The following is a 19,186-nucleotide window of genomic DNA, read 5'->3' as shown; positions in this document are numbered from 1 at the left end:
AAATATTTTAAAAATTTAATATTAATAAATGATAACTGTGAGTGAGAGTCACGGGTGCAGTATATACTGCATAGGTCTAGTGTCCAGGGTCAGCAATTAAAACCATATACATAAACATTTGGAAAACATGGACACAGCTTAGACTGGTTCAATCAGTAACGTAACTAAGGTGCTGCGAAAGAGGCAATAGCCCCAAGCACAAATTGTTGGGGGGTGTGATCAGCCAATCACTCTTTAATGTAATACCTGCTTTAAAAAAAAAAACTGTATTGCATTTGTGGTCATACCTGAGCACTGTAGCACGTGCTTGCTAATGTAGTTGTTTGCTATAGTTTAAAGAAATGTTTTTTAATTAAAACATAATCACCATTTATACTAAATCGTGAGCACTGAAACATTCTGTGCAGGCAGGTATAAACTGTAGCAACTGTTTGCTACAATTTATAAGAAGAAATGCTGTTTTTGTTTAAATAAAATATTTTAAAGGAGGGTTGAGGGCAGGGCGCAGAATGGGACCTGAATGGCTGAGGCTGGTTGATGTGTCAGTAGAAAGAATGTCCATTAAATCTAACTGTAATAAGCAGATTTTTTTTTAATCTTCACTTGAAGAGCTGAGGGTGGGCGCTGGTTCAAAGCACTAGCACAGGGTGCAATTGAACTAGCAACGCTTCTGTGTTCTATATGCAGTCATGTTTATGGTTTTCCTCAAACAAGGACTCCTATGGCCTTAAATAAAATGAAAGGAATATACTGTTGTGTAATGAAGAAAGCAAGTAATATTCAGAATTATTGTGCCCTAGAAATCTAAATATTATCAACTGTAATCCATATGTAGCACTAACATCCTAGCAAATGCATTAATTTCCAACATTAGGACTCCAGCAAGTAAGGCCACTACTATACCACATCATATGCTATGAACAAAGTGACACAAAATTGGCCACAGTGAGAACACTACTGTTGTGGGCCCCAGTAACATCATACAAGGTTTTACCACTGTAATAAAATATATTATAGATTTACTCCTTTGTGTGGCTTAACATGTCTCTCTGTTTTTTGTTCCTATTATGGTAGTGGGCCAAGGTGGTCACTTTCAATTAGGGAGGATGTACAACTTAACATGGGAACTGCAGAACAATGAGTCACCAGTATCATGTGTAAGGTTATAGGTTGAAAGGTTAATATTAAACATTTAAGGGGTATCAAGGGCGGCCAAAAAAAAATCTTAGCTGCAGCCCTGTATGTGTATAACCTTGGTAATTTATGATTAAAATAAAAGAATGACTGCAGAAACCTGTTATTGTTAACATACATATACATACCCTGTCTCCACCACCAAAACCATGTCAGTAATTTCAAAGTGATCACAGGACTGTCCTTTGCTTTCATACACAGACTTTGCCCCAGTATCATGAAAAAATTCCAAAGTGGGACATCATGCAGTTTACATAACTTATTTGGACAAAGTATCACAACATAGAAACAATGATAACAAGATAGACAAGTGATTTCAGGGACCCTAACAGGCCCAGACATGTACAAATTTATGGAGACGGATTTAAAAGTTCCTACTACTCTTTAGGTGTACACAATAGTGCCCATGTCTCCAATCAAACAGGGCCTTACATGATAGCTGTGGCATAAGTTAGTGAACTCAAGCAGTCATCAATACTAGCCTTAAAGCTAAATGGTATGTTGCTTGAACTATAGTGATAATGTATTCCACAGGCTTTGAATATGCTGAGTTAGGAACTTATCCATCTGGGTGTTTATACAGCTAGTGGTTTTATGAAGAAATATGAGTTTAAATAAGATTGTTTTCTTCATGGCCGAAAAAGCAAGACACAGTTCACCTATTAGCAGCCCACAGGGTTTTTAATATAAGCAAAGCTCTGCTACTCTATCAGAATAGTTGAAAGACTTGAGGCCTTTAAATTTGGGTGGTGGGGAGAAAATCACTGTGACCATTCAAGTTGAGTGATGCGATTGAATTTGTAGGTACCAAAGGAGTACTGTGTTCAATGGCAGGTCTGATAAGGGATGAGTACAATGGTAAGATGACATCTTTATAATGTTTCACAGCCATAATAATGAGACCTGAAATGTATGCAACTGTAGAATTGTACAATTTTATTGTTAATCTGTAGCCTTATTCTAAAATTCTGCCTGAAGAGTTGTTTTATTTTCACAGTAAAACCACAATGTTAAGTTGTCAATCTCGCCTTCATTCTTGCTGGATGGGTTCGGAGCCGATCCTCGGCTCCGACTCGGCCAATACTAAAGCTCGAGAGCTAATTCCACCGGCTCGAGGCTCCCCTATATCCCACAATGCTAGGCGGTAACTACTCAGATCTCGTTTGTCGCTATAGCTGACGAGGTGCGCTTTTCTACCGGCTCAGGCAGGTTAGTTCAAATTTACTATTAGGTACTGCTAATAACCCCTCTTTTTAGTTTTAATACATATCCTTTAGTTTAATTTTAACTTTTAGATATATCGACCCCTATTTGTCGAGCCCCCTTCCCTCTTTACCCTTGTTCTAGGCCTTCGGCCCTTCCCTCACCCTAGTCCCTTATTAGATTAGTGTTGTAGGGGCTTGTGTATGTGCGTTTCTGTATTAACATTAATAATTTACTTTAATATTTTTTCTGTAGAGAGTATCTGGATTGTGTTTGTGTGTGTTAGCCTCTCTTTTTTCACTATGTCTAAAGACAAGGTCTCAGGCTTCAAGAAGTGTGACTTGTGCTGTCAGAAAATGTCTCTGACAGACGGTCACACTTCTTGTGTGTATTGCCTGGGGCCTTTGCACCTGCAGGACTCTTGTGCTTTTTGTCATGGGTTTAGCCCTAGAGTCCTGCAGGAACGCAAGAATAAACTTATCTTGCGGGGCTTATTAAAGCCTGAAGGCCCCCCGACTCAATCTATGTCGGGGAAGCCTTCAAAAACTTCCAAGCAGTCGGCTCCTGCTACTGAGTCGACTGCTGAGAAATCTAAGCTGGCTTCGACATCGGCTCAGGCCGGAGCTGATGTTTCTAAGCCTCATACTGTTACCTCGGCTCCGGCTGGAGCCGAGGCTGATAAAACTTTGTCGGCTCCGATACCATTATCGGAGCCACATTCGAGAAAGAGGTCCAGGTCCCCCTCTATCGGATCCATGCACTCGGCGCCAGGATCCCCTCTCCTTTCGGAATGAAGTCACAAAACTCATTCCTCTCAGTCTTCCAGATTATCAGACCATGATTTGCAAAGGGTGGTGAGTAGACTTCTCAAGTCCGAGGCACTGGCCCAAATGCTGCATAGCCCGACTCACCAGTCAGTGGCTATTCACGTTCCCCAATACATTCCTCCTCCGACTCCTTCGAGTTCGGAGCCATGACTGTCGGTGCGTCGGATCCGATACCTTCCATTTCGGCTCCGTCGTCTGCCCCGATCTCCTCTTTGGAGGGATCTTGGCGCCGGGCTTCCATCGTCGGCTCCGAGGGGGCGAGTGGCATCAGACCCTTGTCCGACCCCGCTCTACCTCTCGGGGCTTCGGCGTTGGTGAGTTCGGCTCCGACATCGGCTTCGGAGCCATCTCTGTCGGTGCCGGGGGAGGTCCTTGTCTCTTCGGAGCGAGGGCCTCAGGCCTTGCCTGACAGGGGTGCCTTCGAGGTCATGCGGAGAGTGCTAGAACCAGGTTCTGCCCCACAGTCAGCTCCTTCAGCCCCTCCATCTACAGTGCCTGCGGTGATTTCTACTCACCCCCTTGTCCCAGACCGCAGAGAGCCAACTCCTCAAGATTCCCCATTGGGAATTTCCTCCTCTTCCGAGGCCTCTCCTGACCCTGCAGGAGATCCCCCAAGGAAGAGGCAGTGCAAGAGGAAGTACATTGACTCCCCTGAGTCTATCACCTCTGACACTGACTTAGAGGAGTCTGAAGGGTCCCCTCGATCCCCCTCTGAGGATGTCTCCTTTGCTGACATCCTTTAGATCCTGAAACAGAGGGGGAAATGGCCAGCCCTTAATCCTTCGGAGGATGAGTCAGTGTATCTTGAGGCGTTTGGTTCTCGCCCTTCTACCTCCTGGGTGTCCCCTCCCTTTGACCCCTTATGGAAGTGGTGGCAAGGTAGGCTTGGACGGCTCCTGACTCAGTGGAACCCACCCCGAGGAGACCATCCAAATTTATTACTGCCCCCAAGGACAAAGAGTTTTTATCCAAAGGTGTCCCTGTTGATGCCATGGTGGTGGCTGCGGCCACAAAGAAGGAGTTAGCTGATCCTTCGGTTCCTGTCCATCCTCCTAATAAGGAATCTAGGACCATGGACAGGTACGGCAAGCGGATGTTTTCGTCAGCGACCTTTTCAATGCAGTCGCTGAACTACTTATGCCACTTCACTCGTCTCCAAAGAGATTTACCCAAGGATATGGGTGAACTGATGAAGGATCCTACAGCTGAGGGGTTCAAAGACACTATGAACTCCCAGTTGGCAACCCTAAATTCCATCGTTAACTCCTCCATGCGGCTGGTCTCGTATGCAGCAGATGGGGCGAGTAGAGCCGCAGGCACAGGCGTTGCCTTACGACGTCACACCTGGATGCGGCTATGCAACTTTGCGGACCCTTTCAAGGCGTCCTTCACCAATTCTCCCTTTGATGGATCATCCTTGTTTGGTCCACAGGTGAAGGATACATTGACCAGGTGCGAGGTAGAAGGTAAGACTCTCTCTGCTGTAGGAGTCCGTTTTTCTACCCCTTCTAGACCCTATCCCAAAGGTCAAAGGGGAGGAAAGATGTGGTTCCGCAAACAATCCCAGGGAGTCTCATCTGACGCACAAGGCCGATTCCCCTCTAGAGGCGGAGGGGGGAATAATAATAGACGCCGCCCTAGAGGCAGAGGAGGTCCGCAAAACCAGGGTAGCAGAGAAATGTTCTCTGACAAACCCTTTCAGCACCCCTGAGGGGCTGCCCGGCTGTCCACCTTCAGAGGCAGTCGGGGGAAGGTTATCACTGTACCCATAAGCCTGGCTTTCCCTTACTCAAGACAAATGGGTACAGTCGATCATATCCGAGGGTTACAAAATTCCCTTCATTCACATTCCAACCCAACCAAAAAGATCCCTTCCAGATGTTCCACCCGGTCTAAGAGAACAAGCAGCATTAGAAATTTCAAAGCTGCTATCAAAAAGAGTCATCCAATCAGTCCCGGCAGACCAGCAAGGATCCGGAATCTATTCCAAATTCTTTTTGGTACCAAAAAAAACAGGGGACTGGAGACCCATACTGGATCTCAGCTACTTAAACAAGTTTGTCAAAAAAACGAAATTCCGGATGGTCACGTTACAGTCCATTCTACCCTTCTTGGGTCAGGACAATTGGATGTGCTCTATAGATCTTCAGGACGCATACTATCACATCAAAATGAACAGACGCTCCAGGAGATATCTCCGCTTCAGGCTGGGAGCCAGTGACTACCAATTCAGGGCCCTGCCCTTTGGCCTCACTACAGCCCCCCGTGTGTTCACCAAATGCATGGCAGTGGTCACGGCTCACTTGAGACGTCAAGGATTCCAGGTGTTTCCGTATCTGGATGACTGGCTCCTTACTGCCACCACCAGACATCAGCTTCTCCTATCCAGGGACTTCACCATCCAATCTTGCCAAGCTCTAGGCATTTCGATAAATTTTGAAAAATCTGCCTTGTCACCTTGTCAGTCTATTATTTTTATAGGCGCCACCTTAGATACACGGAATCTTTCAGCCAGACTCACAGAGCAGAGGGTGTCAGACATTCGGAACCAAGTGTCCCTTCTCTTGCAATGTGTCAAAGTCAAAGCCAGACTGGTGTTGAAGGTACTAGGACTCATGGCAGCAGCTATTCCCCTTCTCCCCTTAGCTCGCTTTCACATGAGGATCCTCCAATGGATGCTGTTTACTCAATGGTCCTTTCAACAGCTCCCGATGTCCCATACCATATTGATAACTCAAGCATGCAAGAATCAACTGTCTTGGTGGATCACATCACCTCAACTTCTCCGAGGAAGACCCTTCACTCCCCCCCCCCCCCCAGTTGCCACGTTGACAACAGACGCCTCCCTGATCGGGTGGGGGGGGCATTATTAGGGCAGGACAGTCCAGGGCACGTGGCAACCTTTCGAGTGTCACTTGCACATAAATGTCTTAGAGATGAGAGTAGTGCTTTTAGCGTTGCAGGCCCTTCACGACTCTCTTCCCACTGGGACTATTGCAATTCAAACGGACAACATGTCCGTAGTGTGGTACATCAACAAACAAGGCGGAACCAGATCATACCTTTTATGTCGAGAGGCACTCAGACTTTGGCAATGGGCGATCTCTTCTCAGCATTTTCTGATAGCAACGCATATTCCCGGAAAATCCAACGTTATTGCAGACAAATTGAGCAGAGCAATTCTCATGCCACACGAGTGGTCTCTAAAGAAGTCAGTTCTAGAAGAAGTATTCCTGAGATGGGGGCAGCCTTGCTTCGATCTTTTTGCTACTCCCCAAAACAGCAAGTGTCACGACTTCTTCACTCTCTTCCCGTTACCAGGCCATCCCACCAGAGACGCTCTAGTACACGATTGGCCCCGGGGACTTCTGTATGCCTTTCCCCCCTTTCCACTGATACCTCAACTAATTCAGAAAGCCATCGCCTTGAGAGTGACAATGATCCTCATTGCCCCTTACTGGTCTCGACAGATATGGTTTCCCTTTCTTCATCGTTACCTTTTGGAGCAGCCTTGGCATCTGGACCCAGTACCAGATCTGATCACCCACCAATCGGGTCAGCTGCACCAATCTCTGTCTTCTCTAAACCTCACAGCGTGGTTTCTCCGATTCCAACCTTAGCCAGGCTTCCCTCAATATCTCGCTCGGTCCGAGATATCTTGATAGCCTCTCATAAATCTTCTACCCGGAAGATTTACAGTAGCAAATGGAAACGTTTTTCCTTTTGGGCATCATCGAAAAACATAGATCCCTTTACTGCGCCTATCCAGTCTATTTTAGACTTTCTAGCAGTACTCTTTCATTTAGGATCTTCTGCATCAACCATTAGAATTCAATTGGCTGCCATATAAAATTTTCATGTTGGTGTTTCAGAATCCAGCATCATGGCTCACAAACTCTGTAAAGCCTTCTTAAGGGGTGTATTTCTTCTCAAACCTCCAATCAAAGACCCCCCGCCTCAATGGGATTTGAACTTGGTTCTGGCATCTTTAATTCTTCCCCCCCTTCGAGCCGGCGGCTTCATGTTCTCTGAAGTTGCTTTCTTGGAAGACACTTTTTCTGGTAGCTATAACTTCAGCGAGAAGAGTATCCGAACTCCATGCTCTGTGCAGTCGTCCTCCTTACTTAGTTTTTCACAAAGACAGGGTATCCCTCCGTACTAATCCATCCTTTTTGCCTAAAATTTCTTCTCAAATTAACCTAGACCAAGTTATTGATCTCCCCGTTTTTTTCCCTAACTATTCAAACAGATCGGAACAAAAGCTACATTTTTTGGATGTTCATCGCCAACTGAGATATTACTTAGACAGGACTAAACAATTCAGGAAATCTGGTCAATTGTTTCTGTCATATGCGGAAGGTAAATTGGGCCTTCCAGTCACTAAAGTATCCCTTTCTAGATGGCTCACCTCTACAGTTACCTTCATCTATGAGATCAGACATCAAAAACTACCCTCAAGACCTAGAGCTCATTCAACTAGGGCATTAGCTACATCCGTAGCTTTTCAGGATAGGTTGCCAATAGATTCAATTTGTGCAGCAGCCACTTGGGCTTCTCCTCATACATTCATTTCACATTACAAATTGGACATGGTTTCCAGAAGCCGTGCCAAATTTGGTTCCACTGTTCTCAAGAGTCTGTTCCGATAGGCCACCCGGGATAAGGTGCTAGGGATGCGGTCCCATCCAGCAAGAATGAAGGCGAGATTGACAACTTAACATTAAGAAGTTATGTACCTACCATAACGTTCCATGTTAGTTGTCTTCTTCTCGCCTTCTTTCGCCCCACCCTCCTTCCCCAAGCCTGGACAGACTGACCGGAATTCTTTTTGTGTTTTTCTTCCGAAAGTTGTCATTCCCACACGTTCTCCCACCTCTTCTATCTTTACTGAGGTCTGCCTTTCTTTTATGCAGATTGTTTGAGGTGGGTTTCCCGACTCCATTCTATGGAGACTAGGATTGCTTGGTATAGCTATCAAACAAGATCTGAGTAGTTACCGCCTAGCATTGTGGGATATAGGGGAGCCTCGAGCCGGTGGAATTAGCTCTCGAGCTTTAGTATTGGCAGTCGGGCCGAGGATCGGCTCCGAACCCATCCAGCAAGAAAGAAGGCGAGAAGAAGACAACTAACATGGAACGTTATGGTAGGTACATAACTTCTTATTTTACAATATATCCGTTTATGTTTGTCACAGTTTGTATAAGGTTTGCAACAGTATTTCTAAGTGACCATGCTAAGTTCAAGTTGCCAAATTAAAAAAAAAAAAAAAAACTGCATATAGTGTTGCAAAGCTGTGCAATTACTGTAAGGTGACACTAGCTGCAGAGAAATTTGTATTACTAAAACCTGAAAATTCTAATTCCCATTTTTCCAACATACATTGAGTCTCTAATACATTTTGAGTTTATCAGACTCTTCGAAAACATATGGGAAAAAATATTGCTCCTGCTTGGCAATTTAAAGATGTTTCTTCCAGTGCAGACAATGAAATTGGTGTGATTTCTAAAGTTATCTGCTGCCTTCCATGCCATTAGGGATCCATTTGTTCTGGATCTCTTGTATCTCCACACCTCAAGTAGTTGCACAAATACCAGAAGTAGTAATTTAAATCTTAACAAAAAAAAGAAAAAAACACAATGGAGAGATTCTTGCAAGATATATTATTTTAACATACAACTTTTTGCAGTATTCAGTAGTATTTCTCAGGCAATAACATGGCAAGAATTCACTAATTCGTAAATTACAGTGAACTCACAGTACTGGGAATAAACTTTTTTTGCAGTAATTGGCAATAACTGTTTTTTGCAGTATATTTTTGAACAACACACACAGCAGGTTTTTTCTCCCCTCAGGCAATAACAGGATGAGAATTCATCAGATGCAGAAATGGTTCATTAGTCCATACATCATGTTTATCTGGTAAATTCTGAACATGTTAAAGCGTGGAAAAGGGAATTTTATGAATAAATTGCCATTAGTTGTAGTAATCACAGTATTATTATTGATACATTATTAGAATGGAAGACTAGTTATAGCTACAGAGTGTTGAACTATACTCAAGTCTCACAGTTTGCCTGAAGAGACTAGGGAAAGCAGTGGCAAAAATAGAATGGGTTATATCTCAAAAACAGCACTACATCAGATCTGTACTGCCAAAACCAACCCAAGTCTTGCTACGTTCTACACGGTAATAGCTGACAGACAGGCATGTGCATCGTTAAGTCTGCTGTGTGATCAGACTGTTACCTTGTACACGAGTGCTAAAGAGCAGGAAAGTATTTGTTTTGTGTTGCAACTGCAGAATGATAAGGTGGAGTTCCAGGGGCAGGAGTAGTGAACTTGCATTCTCTTGGAGGAAGACACTGCATTCTTAAACATATGTTAAGTGCAGTCATAGCTGCCAGAGGGTTGTGGTAGGATTATGCAGTGAAAAAAAAGATTCCTAGCTTGGATGGTGGTTAACCCCTGCAGGAGTAGATGGATCCAATTGCTTGCAGCAGGGCTAATGCTTGACAGGCATGGAAAGAAATGGTGAAAAAATTACCCAGAGATGTGAGAGTGTTCAATCTCGCCGTTTGTTCTTACACACGGGTTTGGAGCCGATCCTCGGCTCCGAGTCGGCCGCATAGCAAAGCTCTGCATCTTAGAGAAGCTCGAGACCAGGCTATATCCCACAATCCTCCCTGCCATTACTCAGATCTAGTTTGCCGCTGCAACGGATCACATCGATAAGAGAGCTCGGACCAGAGAAAACTTTGTTGTTGCAGATAACATAGTTATTGTTTTGTTTAAAAGTTCTTACAGTTATTGAGAATTTAGTTTTTGATCTTACTATAGTGTGTGTGTGTGTGTAGTGTAGTTAGTTCTGTCATTGTTTTTCATAGGTTTCCCTTTGGGGCCTACCTTTCTATAACTTATAGCTATATATATATATTTTTTTCTCTCTTAATTATAGCTAGTGTTTACATTTTTTTTTACAGTAAAAGTGTATTTTGCTGATTATGTCTGAAAAAGCCAAGTCTGGTTTTAAAAGGTGTCAGTGTGGGCAGAAAATGTCCATCACTGACAACCACACTTCCTGCGTCTACTGTCTTGGCCCTCTCCACTTGCAAGAGGATTGCTCTATATGCCATTCCTTCAGTGGGAGGGTCATGACAGATAGACGCTGGAAACTTATAGACAGGGGACTTCTTAAACCTGCTTTCCAGGAGGCTTTGGACAAGTCTGACCAGGCTTCTAAGTCCTCGAAGGGGGTCGAAGATGTCGGAGCCCATGTCATCGGCTCCGAGTTCATCTTCTAAAGTTCGTTCGCCGGTTCCACAGACTTCGGGGCCGAGCGTCGAACGTTTATCTTTCACTGAGCCCCAGGTCTTGGAACCAGTGTCGGAGCTACCGCCACCTTCCATTCTTCGGTCGGTGCCATCTTAGGACCCTTCGACCCGATCTTCCAGACCGTTATCCGATACTGATGTGGATCGTGTCGTGCAGAAACTTATTGAGAACACGGCCTTTTCCAAGTTGATTGCAGTTTCCTCCCAATTGGTGTCGAAACTAGAAGGCCTCCCTTTATCTCCAACAGGTCCTCCTTCGAGACCCATCCAGTCTTCGGAGCCGGAAGAGGATGAGCCGATGATAGTGGAACCCTCGGTGCCGAAACCGTCCATTGCATGATCGACACCATTGACCTCGACTCCTTCGGAACCTATAGGTGAGTCGCGGAGTCGACGATCTCTCCTTGGTTCCGGGGCCGAGAGTCGTACCGACCTTTCGGTGCCGACTCTCCCTCTCGGGGCCTCGGCGCAGATTGGCTCGGCTCCGTCCTTGGGGTCGAGACCCATGGGCCCCGTGTCTGGGATTCTTCCATGTTCTTCGGAACCGGGGGAGTCCTCGACCTGAGGTTCAGGGGTTTTTGACCTTATGTGGAAGGTTTTGTCTACACAGACAACCACTTCATCGGAGGCGTCTTCTCCCTCCCCTAAGGAGCCGCTCTCTGTTTCTGTTCCCACGACACATCCAAAGCGTGGAGCACCATTGCCTCAGCCACCCCCAGAGGGTGTTCCCTGTTCCTCGGAGGCCTCACCGGAATCCCCCTCCGATGAGGTTCCGAGGAAAAGATTGTGCAAGAGGAGGCACTTCGATTCCCCGCAGGAATCTCTAACTTCTGACACTGACTTGGATGAGTCAGAGGGGTCCCCAAAATCCCCCTCCGAGGATGTCTCATTTGCGGACATCTTGGAGATTTTAAAACAGAGGGGTGATTGGCAGTCCCTAGCCCCCACTGAGGATGAGTCGGTGTTGCTGAAGGCTTTTGGTGCTCAACCTTCAACCTCCTGGGTTACTCCGCCCCTCGATGAATTAATGGATTTGATTGCTCGAAGGGCGTGGGAGACACCAGACACAGTGGAACCGGTCCCTCGAAAACCAAGCAAATTTATTACCGCTCCCCAGGACAAGACTTATCTCACCAAAGGAGTTCCGGTTGACGCTATGGTGGTGGCTGCAGCCACTAAAAAGGAGATGTCTGAGTCTTCCTCTTCTGTTCATCCTCCTAATAAGGATTCTAGGACTATGGACAGATACGGGAAGCATGTTTTTAGTTCAGCAACTTTTTCCATGCGTTCGCTAAACTATTTGACACATTTTACACGTCTACAGAGGGATCTCATCAAGGAGCTGAGAGATACCCTCCAGGGTAACACAGATGCTGCTGTTTCAGATAAGGTAACAGCACAGCTTAACACCCTTACCTCCATAGTGAACTCGTCCACGAGGCTCATCTCGTATGCGGCTTAAAGGTCGAGTAGAGCCGCAGCTTCAGCGATTGCTCTACGAAGACAATCCTGGATGCGGCTGTGCTCATTTGCGGAAGCCTTCAAGTCTTCCTTCGCCAACGCCCCCTTTGATGGTGCCACCCTTTTTGGGCCCAAAGTGAAAGAGACACTAACTCAGTGTGAGCAAGAAGGAAAGACTCTGTCTGCTGTCGGAGTCTGTTTTTCCGTTCCATCTAGACCGTACCCCAAAGGGCAACGAGGCAGAAAAATGTGGTTCCGTAAAACTCGGGGATCTTTCCAGGCCACACAGAGTGACCCTTCCCCCAGAGGCAGAGGGGGGGCAGACATGGAAGACGTCGCCCCGGCGGCAGAGGGGGTCCGCAGAACCAAGGCGACAGGGATCCTATCCCTGGTAAGCCTTTCCAGCACTCCTGAACGGGGGCCCGACTGTCCTGCTCTGGAGGCAGTCGGGGGTAGCTTGGCTTTATACCCACAGGCCTGGCTAACTCTCACCTCAGACTCCTGGGTAAAAAGCATTGTAACCAGAGGATACAAAATCCCCTTTATGTCAACTCCACCCCAACAAAGAAGGTTTCCAGATGTTCCACCCCGTCTGCGAGGCCCAGCAGCAATAGAAATTTCAAAGCTGCTCAAAAAAAAAGTCATTCAGCCAGTCTCGGCGGACCAAAAAGGATCCGGAACTTACTCAAGGTTCTTTTTAGTTCCAAAAAAGACAGGGGACTGGAGACCCATTTTGGATCTCAGCAATCTCAATACCTTCGTGAAGAAGGAAAAGTTCCGGATGGTCACGCTTCAATCGATCCTTCCATTTTTGCAGAAGGACGACTGGATGTGCTCGATAGATCTCAAGGGCGCGTACTACCACATCAAGATGGCCAGACCGTCCAGAGATCACCTGCGCTTCCGGCTGGGAGCCAGTCATTTTCAATTTCGAGTCCTGCCCTTTGGGCTCACCTCAGCCCCCAGGGTATTCACCAAATGCATGGCAGTGGTAGCGTCTCACTTGAGATGTCTAGGATTCCGGGTGTTTCCCTATCTGGACGACTGGCTCCTCACCGCCACCACCGAGCGTCGCCTCATACAAGCCAGAGACTATACAGTCAACCTTTTTTTCCCACCTAGGGATTTCCATAAACTTCGAAAAATCTGCCTTACTGCCCTCACAGCATATTTCATTCATCGGAGCAGACCTAGATACGCGCTTAACACTGGTAAAGCTCCCTCCAGTAAGGGCTTCATCCCTCAAGGAACAGGTCCTTCTTCTACTGCAAAGCAGGAAAGCCCCGGCCAAACTGGTGTTGAAGGTTTTGGGACTCATGGCAGCGTCCCTGATTGCAGTTCCTATGGGGAGATTGCACATGAGGCTCCTCCAATGGCTGCTGTTCACGCAGTGGTCGTTCCAGCAGTTACCCCTAACACACGAGATTCTGATAACAGATTCTTGCAAGCGAGACCTCTCATGGTGGGTGTTCAGTCAGGATCTCACTATGGGTCGTCCATTTGTTCTACCGAATCCGACGGCCACGATAACCACGGACGCTTCCCTGATAGGGTGGGGGGGACTTTTTCAGGGAAGAACAGTCCAAGGGGAATGGTCCAACATGGAGTACAACCTGCACATAAATGTTCTGGAAATGAGGGCGGTGTTCATGGCGTTGCAACACTTTCAAACCCTCCTACCTCTAGGAACAGTAGCAGTTCAGACAGACAACATGTCTGTAGTCTGGTACATAAACAAACAAGGGGGAACCAGATCTTACCCATTATGCAGAGAGGCCATGAGAATTTGGCAATGGGCAGAGTCCACGGGTCGCTTTCTGATAGCAACGCACATCCCGGGGTCATCCAACGTCATTGCGGACAGATTGAGCAGAGCCATCCTGTTACCTCACGAGTGGTCCCTCAAACTACAGGTGGCAGAAAGAATTTTCCGCAGATGGGGCCAGCCTTGCTGCGATCTATTCGCCTCCCCAATGAATACCAAATACAGAAGCTATTTTGCCCTTCTACCCCCTCCAGGGGATGTCCCCAGGGATGCACTGATACACGATTGGCCCCCGGGTCTCCTATATGCATTTCCACCTACCGCCTTGATTCCCAAATTTCTTCAGAAAGCCATGAACCTGGAAAGGACAATTATACTCATAGCCCCATTCTGGCCTCGACAGATATGGTTCCCCTTTCTTCGAGCCCATCAAACAGAGGAACCGTGGATCCTGGACCCAGTACCAGATCTACTGACACATTCGTCGGGAGTTCCTCACCCGTCTCTTCTATCCCTCAAACTAGCAGCTTGACTACTCCACTTCCCCACCTAGCCAGGTCTGATGTACTTTCTCCGGCAGTTCAACGCATTTTGGTTGCCTCTCATAAGGCTTCCACTACAAAACTCTACAGGAGTGAATGGAAACGCTTTGTGTACTGGGCATCTAGCCAACACTTGGACCCCCTGGTAGCTCCTTTACATAAAGTTCTAGAATTTCTATCCATCCTTTTCCACGAAGGAGCCTCTACTTCCACACTAAGAGTACAGTTGGCGGCCATATCCAACTTCCATGTTGGTGAGGACGGTTCTTCTATTATGTCCCACAGGCTTTGTAAGGCTTTTATGAAAGGTTCCTTCCATCTTCGACCGCCCGTCAGAGACCCTTTATTCCCATGGAATTTAAATTTGTTATTGTCGCAACTAATGTTGCCACCCTTGAACCAGCCTCTTCTTGCCTCCTGAAGTTTTTGTCGTGGAAGACTCTTTTTCTTGTAGCGGTTACTTCAGCTCGGAGAGTGTCAGAGCTGCAAGCACTATCAGTTAAACCACCTTACTTAATTTTCCACCCAAATAGAGTTTCCTTACGAACAAACCCGTCTTTCCTTCCTAAGGTATGTTCTGTCATAAATATTAATCAGTCCATTGAACTCCCTACTTTCTTCAAAAACTATACCAGCAAGTTGGAATATATGCTGCACAAGTTAGATGTCCACAGACAGCTAAGATTTTATTTGGACAGGACTAAGGATTACAGAAAAACAGATCAACTTTTTGTTGCATTTGCAGTCAATAAAAAGGGCATGGCAGTTACAAAACGTACACTTTCTAAATGGCTTACTGATTGTATAGCTTTTGTGTATTCTAAGTCGATTCAGGCCTTGCACACCAAACCTAAGGACCATTCTACTAGATCCGTTTCCACTTCCTTGGCTCATGCAGCTCGCCTGCCTTTGGACACAATTTGTGCAGCAGCCACGTGGTCTAAACCACATACTTTCATCGCTCATTATAGTGAGTTGACAAAGCCTCCAAAGACAGGACATCTTTTGGTTCCACTGTGCTCAGGAACGTTCTTCCATGAGTCACTCAGGGTGACGGAGCTAGGGACGCTACCCGTGTGTAAGAACAAACGGCGAGATTGAACACTCTCACATAAAGAAGTTATGTTCTTACCATAACGTTCCATGTGGAGTGTTCATCTCGCCTTTGTTCTTACATTCCCCCCCTTCCCTCCCTCACGTGTTTGGAAGAACGAGTAGGACTAGAGTCTGGTCCACATGCCTTTACCTCTTCCAGGTATATTGCCTCTTACCTCATGGGGTATATTTCATTACCCTTTAGTTAATTTATCAGTGAGATAGTGTCTCTGAATTTTTGTGGCGGTATGTAGCCTTAGCACCTCAGGTTTATGGTTGGTCTTGTTTGCTTGCAAACTAGATCTGAGTAATGGCAGGGAGGATTGTGGGATATAGCCTGGTCTCGAGCTTCTCTAAGATGCAGAGCTTTGCTATTCGGCCGACTCGGAGCCGAGGATCGTCTCCGAACCCGTGTGTAAGAACAAAGGCGAGATGAACACTCCACATGGAACGTTATGGTAAGAACATAACTTCTTTTTTTTTTCTCATCTTTGTACAATTATATAGCCTTAACACTTTATGTAATGCAGAACAATATTAATACACCCTTAAACAACTTGCAGCAGTTCTTACCGTTGAAACGTTTGGGCATTTCAGGATAGAGGTGCGAAAGAGAAAAATTTAGAATAAAAACTTGCTTGAAGGCTGGCCACTGCTTTTATCTGTTTTACTGAGAGAAATTTATCATTTCTTAAATATAGATTGCAATCAAGCTCATTGTTTTCAGTTTTGCATTCATCAGAAAGTAGCATCCCCCTGTCTACCGCCTCAGAAATTAAATTTGAGGAAGCTGGATGTTTATGCAAGGGAAACAAACGAGACACAGCACCTTGTAGCTGTCCATTGCTCCTTACATAAATGAAGACAAATGTGCCTTGAAGTCTTGAAATAAATTATGCCTCCACTGTGTTAAACATAGAAAGATCCTGTTTTGTAAGGCATTCAATATCTAATTTTGGCTTAGTATTAAAAGTTTATTTTAATTATGTTTGTCATTAATTGCTTTAAATACCTAGTACTTCCAACCATAATCTGACAGTATTATTTAGAGGGTTAATGTCAGGCTCTGTTAACAAGTTTCATCTTGTAGGCATGTGTTTGATTCCCTTTCTCTCCACATGCACACTGTAGAGTATATCTATGTGCATGTAATTTTAACAGCCATTGTACTATGTTCAAGTACAGTCTTAGGCAAGATGGATGCCTTGGTGACCAGTTAATGAGGGGGCTATAGGCCCCAAGAAGCAATGGCATTCTAGATGCTCTTGTGTGCATTTTAGAGCATTTCCAACCAATGACAACCAGAACTATAATAATGAATAAGGAAATAAATTCATATATATCTATATATACAACAAAAACATCTCAGCAGCACTTATTACACTTTAGTAAGGAGAGAAATTCAGTATTTTTTTCTTTCAATGAAGAAATAGTATCTGTGCAAGGATTATTATTAAAAACTTACAAAACAGATATTCACAATAAACCGAGAACACAAATGCTTGCAAGAATACATAAAATCATACGTGGATATACTCCTTACTGCCCCCCCAAAAAAAGATATCTGCCTTTTATGTATTCTTCTGGTGTTAGATTGGGAGCAAATTGAAGGCACAGATGGCTACAGTCACGTATTTCAAGCTGCTGCTGTTTTATAAATAAATATATTTCCTAATGTATACCCCCATAATATCAGACTAGGATGAAACTTAAAGAATAATTAGGACACATTTCAACCAGTTGCTGTCCATGATTGCTGGAAGGTGCTGAAGGCTGCAAAAGTGAAAGACAAAAGGGGCATTTAGTGGTCTAAAATGGCAGTTTTTTAGCTGTTTGCTACCATAAGAGAAACACATCGATGTCACAACATGTATATAGTGTAAATCATCATCAGCCCCCCTTTTTTCCCATTTTCTAAATAAGTTTGGGGTGTTGTGTTAACTGTCGCTATCTCTGTTGATTCAGTGCAGCACTCTTGCCTTCTTCATCACTAATGCCTGACTGTCACAGATGTCCTCTTACACAATCCATCTTTGCTGGATGCCCTCCTTTCCTCTTACCTTCTTCTTTTCTGTCCCTAATCTTCACCAGATTGTCTTCTGCTTTTCTGCACATGTGCCCAAACCACCGTAATCTGTTCTTTGATCTTTTCTGCAATTAAAGCTACTTTGGCTTCTGCTCTTATTTCCTCATTTTTTCATCTGTCCCACAGTGTGAATCCTACCACCTCTTTCAGGCACTTCATTTCATAGGATCATAGGAGGTTATTAGGCTATTGGCCCTGAGGCCCTTATAAGCTTAGCCAAGAGTTTACCCATGTTAAGACAAGTCAGCACCCAAAGCCCCTGTCCAGCAGGGAGACAGATGGAATCCCAGGGGTGTATTTTCTGTTTTTCATCCAGTTATCCCAGTTGCGCTTAAAAAGGGATAATGAGGTACTCTGCTTGATGTGGAGAGGGAGTCTATTCTACAGATGGGGGAGTCTCTAGGACACAAATCTGTCCTGCCAACAAGTCCTATTGATATCACAGACCAGGTTCAGGTTGCGCATTCAGGTTGCTTGAATGGAACTTGACTTGCAAATATGCAGCAGTCCCATCAAGGTGGTGTCTGAGATTGCTTTGTATGCCAGACAGAGGTCACCTTTGAGGAGTCTGTATGAAAATGAGTAGAGGGACAGGGCTTTTAGACTATCTGTGTAGGGTAGATGTTTGAGGCCCTGGATTCTCCTGGTGAGGAACCTCTGTGGTCTCTCCAGCTGCTGCATGTGATTTGCAAGGTACATGTTGAAGGGGGCATTGTACTCAATAATTGGCCTTATAAGGGAAGAATACAGGGATGTTATGACCTCTTTTCACTGGATGAGATACCCTTACTTATGAGGTGGGCCATTTAGAAAGCTTTACATACAACGGAAGCAACATGGTAGTCAAAAGTCAGGTTGCTATCAATCTGGATGCCCAAATCCCTCACTACTGATTGAGTACTTAGTACATTGAATTTAATGTGATAATTTGTGGAGATGTCACTCTCCCCAAAGTGGATTGATGATGCATTTTTGACATTCGGCTTGAGGCCATGTTTCTGGCACCAGTCATTTGTTTGGGTGAGACCCTCTTGGAGGACATCCACAACATATGGGGAATTGATGACTGCACCCAGCTTGCAGTCATCTGCAAACTTGGACAGCCACAGCCCACTGGTTTTGGCCTGCACCTCAGAGAAGTATCTCTTGAATAACAGAGGCCCCAAGACTGAACCCTGGGGTACTCTGCTTGTCATGGGCCTACTGCTTAAGGTGGCTTCCCCTATTTTGATTAGGTTGGTTCTAGGTTCTATGAGTGAGCCAGTTTGCTACCCATCTGGTAACATATGGATTGATGCCTAGATGAGAGAGTTTTCTACTATGCCCAAGTGGGGAATAGTGTTGAAGGCTTTGGCCAGGTCAAGGTAGGCAGTGTGCACTGTCTTCCCCTCGTCCATGGCTTTGGTGACTGTCTCAAAGAAGTCGATCAGATTTAACAGACATGACCTTTCCTTGACAAAGCCAAACTGTGTTAGGTCGAGTGTTTGGAGGTTGCCAATGTCCCTGTTAATGAGGTCCATGATAATCTGTTCCATGACTTTTCAGATCAAGCTAGTAGTTCTAGAATTTTCTGAATTGTTGGACGCTCCACCTTTGTGTAAAGGGATGACAGTGTCTACCCTCCCACTCGCCTAGAACAAAGATGATACTCCGGTTTTGGTTTAATAGGGTGCCTAATAGTG

The sequence above is a fragment of the Protopterus annectens genome, chromosome 16.part0 (genome assembly GCF_019279795.1).
Source record: "Protopterus annectens isolate FY-2018-M chromosome 16.part0, PAN1.0, whole genome shotgun sequence".
Lineage (NCBI taxonomy): Eukaryota > Metazoa > Chordata > Ceratodontiformes > Protopteridae > Protopterus > Protopterus annectens.
The sequence above is the reverse complement of the archived record's forward strand: the minus strand, read 5'-3'. Positions refer to the sequence as shown.